We start from the raw sequence: 3604 nt of genomic DNA on the forward strand, positions 1-3604 counted from the left end.
CTAACCATTCTGCCATTTTTATTTTGATATCCCCTTTTAATTTTCTACTTCTCTTTTGTATTTATCATTTTAAGCCAAGAGCACCTGGTGTTCATAATTCTTTTAGTAAAGAGGTTTCTTTCTGTGAAATTGGAGAATGCACTAGTTACATCCTACCAGGAACAATGGCCGCTTAGGCTAATGGCATCCTGTAGATCCCAGTTGTCTGGTGTTTCCAGAGTTTCAGTCTCTGGATGAGCTGATACTGAACATTCTGTAGAGAAAGTGACAACCTTTGAAAAACAGACAAGAAGGCAAATCTACAATATGCTTCCTCAGAGCGCCAGCATCTACTTTATGACCAGAAATGTGGAACCACGTAAATAAGATTTTTGGAAAGAAAGGAGCGGGGAGAAATTAGAAGGGAAAAAGAAAGGTAGAAGTAAGGTAGAAATAGATAACCTGTCTTTCCTCAGGTATAATGACCAGTCTCAAAGCTGGATAAGAAAGCAGGAGAGAGAAGGCCAAAGAGAAAATGCCCTATCTAAAAACGTTTTTCCTGAAGTACTAGGAACATAGTTTTGTGGTAGAGTGGGTGACTCGCTAGCATATGCTAGGCTGTGTGTTCCCTATTCATTATTGAAGAAAGGCTGTGTTCTGGAAATCTCACTCACTGACCGTGATTGTATAGAAACGGTTCAACATGTCACATATAAGGTGTTGCATAAAAGAGAGCCTGGGAGGGAGAAAAAATATGTTGTATTTAGCTATGCACATTTCCACTCTGGGAAGAAGTGGGGGAGGACTCTCGAGTAAGGAATTGGGGGAAATAAATGTTGCTCATGCAACTGTCACAAATAATAGCCAAGTTTTACAACAAGCACACTATATCTTAGAACCTTCTCTACAAATATAAGCCAGAAAAAAATTTTGGGGATGATTGGAGGGCCCTTAATTAGATTTACATTGTAAGACAGACAAATACGAACTCTGTAATGAAGCTATGTGCTTTACATTTGTTACTAAATTTAAAGAGATCCTGCTAGAACTCGGGACTATAGCACCCACTTTGATGTGGTACCTACTTATCAGTTAAGGGGACTTCGGCATCCGTATCTGTGGTGATACACAGGAAGCAGTATACCTCACCCCACCCACTGGCACTCAGGCAGAACAGCTGAATAGTTCCTGTAAAACTTGCAAGACTGTGACTGAGCATCACTGTGGCACTTGAAGTCCATGTCTTCCAGCACCTTCTATCCAGAGGCAGGAAGCCTATTCTGAGACCACCATGGAGATTTCAGTTAAGTTTGATAGTGGGACTAATATATTGTTCATGTGCTTTGCTAGCATAGTTGAGTATTAGCTTAACTGCAGGGGACTATTCTTCTACAGAATCTCAGGGTATAGGACCAAAGCTTCCATAGCCCCACAACCCTTCCTGCTCTATTCCTCCTCCTGACCTAACCTGATCAATACTAGGGTCAATATAAGCTACTCAACCTATTTCTGAGAATTTTGTCTATTAATTTAATTCCAGGAGCTGCAAGATGAAAGAATATCATGATGAATCCTCACCATCACCTCCTGAAGGTGAAGGAGAACTGACTTTGTCCTGGATAGCAGAACTTTATAGAAACCAAGTGGCACTTACCATGAGCATAGAATAGATAGACAAGTTCCAGAAGCAGCCTGAAGTTCATCAAAGTGCCTGGGGTACAATGTTTTCCAGAATTGAATTTCAAATGGGTAGCAGGAAAGCAAGCACATTCCACCATCAGACTGCACACATTCATCTGGCTGCCCAGGTCAGTCTTGGCAGAGCTGTTTCCTGGCTGGGTCTTGTTTCTGCAACTGTCATTCTGGGCTCCTGTATGAGTAAACTAATTAAATGAAGCTCTTGGAACTAAAGCTGTTGCAGAATAGGCTCCCTGTGAGTATTATCTTTTCCTACTTATCCAGTTTCTACCACAGGGAGCACATAACAACACAGCTCACACTGGTTTGCTTTGCTGACTCTCCCTTGATTCTCTGAGATGGGAAAGCTGAACCAGACCTTAAAGCATGGGGAAATGTATGCTTCCAGTGACCTCTCAGTCAACCAGGACTGTTTCACACCCCTGACACACACACACCCATGCACAATCACACACATTCCCATGATACACATACACACAAACACTCTATATCTATATCTGTATCTGTATCCATACCCATACCCCTATTTATATCCATATTCATATCCATATCCATATCTATATCTATATCCATATCTATATCTATATCTATATCTATATCTATATCATCTATATATAGTCAGAGGAAATTTGGAGGGATGATAAATGGAGAGAAAGAAAATGGAAGAGAAGGTTTAAATGAAGTAGACTAAGTAACAAGAATATAACAAGATAGGATGCTAATTTTCATTTCTTCAGATCACATGCCCCCGTGTCATTTCTTTCCTCCTATTGTCTCTATCTTAAATTACCCAGAGATATATTTAATTTCCAGTAGTACAGCATCTCTTATTAAAGTTGTATTCACTTTCCTATTGCTGAGTAACAGATTATACAAACTCAGCAGCTTTAAAACACCCAATGTCTCATAGTTCTGCAGATTGTAAAGTCTGGGTGGCTATAGCTGGGCTCTTGGCACTAGTCTCACAAAGTCAAAGCCAAAGTGCCTGTTAGAATGAGCTCCCATCTGGAAACACCAGAGAAATGAGAAAGCCCATACTCAAGCAGGTTATCAATAGGCTGTTGTTCCTGGAAGCTAGGCTGGTTTCTCACTGCCATCAGTGTGCGGCAGCTCTCAACTCTGTCCTTGCCACTCTGTCCCTAAAAATTCTTCTCAAAGTTGGAACTTCCCTGGATCTCTCTTCTGCAACCAGTTGCAGAAAACTCTGTGCTTCTGAGTCGTTACTGTAGATTAGACCTTTCTCTGTGTATCCAGTGCAACCACTGAAGTCTTATCTTGATATATCCATGACTTTTAGGCACATGTGAAGGAGGTGGTTCATAAGATTGAAGATCATTAGGGTTTTCCATGGACTCCAAGAGGGATAAGGGCAGAGATCTTAGGTGAAACAAGGAACAAAACCAGGAGAGTTCTGCTCAGAGAGACATGAAGAGGTGAGTTTGTAATATCTCCCTTCAAGGACATTAGAATTCCTCTGGATCAATTTCAAAAGTACTTCCAGTGTCAGACACTCAAAACACATGACTGCCAGTCCTTAGGCCTGACGAATTAAGAGGACATGGGACAAGACTGGAGACAAAGGACTAATCATGAAGGAGAAGATAAGCTGGTGGTCTGAGAACCAGGGCTTAAGCTCAGAGCTTCTCTAGTGTGAGGGACCGTTAGAAGGGCTGACTTACCCTCACCAGAGAACTAGAGGTGAGAGACACCAGGACGACTGAGCAGGAGGTCATTCACAATCTAGACACTAGGTGATATGTGTATCTACTACGACAAAGTAGCAGCACTTTCATGAAAGTGTCCTGTTCTAAGTCGGCCACGTGCTGGCATGGCTTTCTGATGGAAGAAAGACACCCATCTTGGGGAAAGTGTGCTGTGTCTACTGTGAACAGCAGTGCTATGTGGAACGTGGCAGCCATATTATCGT

The sequence above is a fragment of the Micromys minutus genome (genome assembly GCF_963924665.1).
Source record: "Micromys minutus genome assembly, chromosome: 12".
NCBI classification, from domain to species: Eukaryota; Metazoa; Chordata; class Mammalia; order Rodentia; family Muridae; genus Micromys; species Micromys minutus.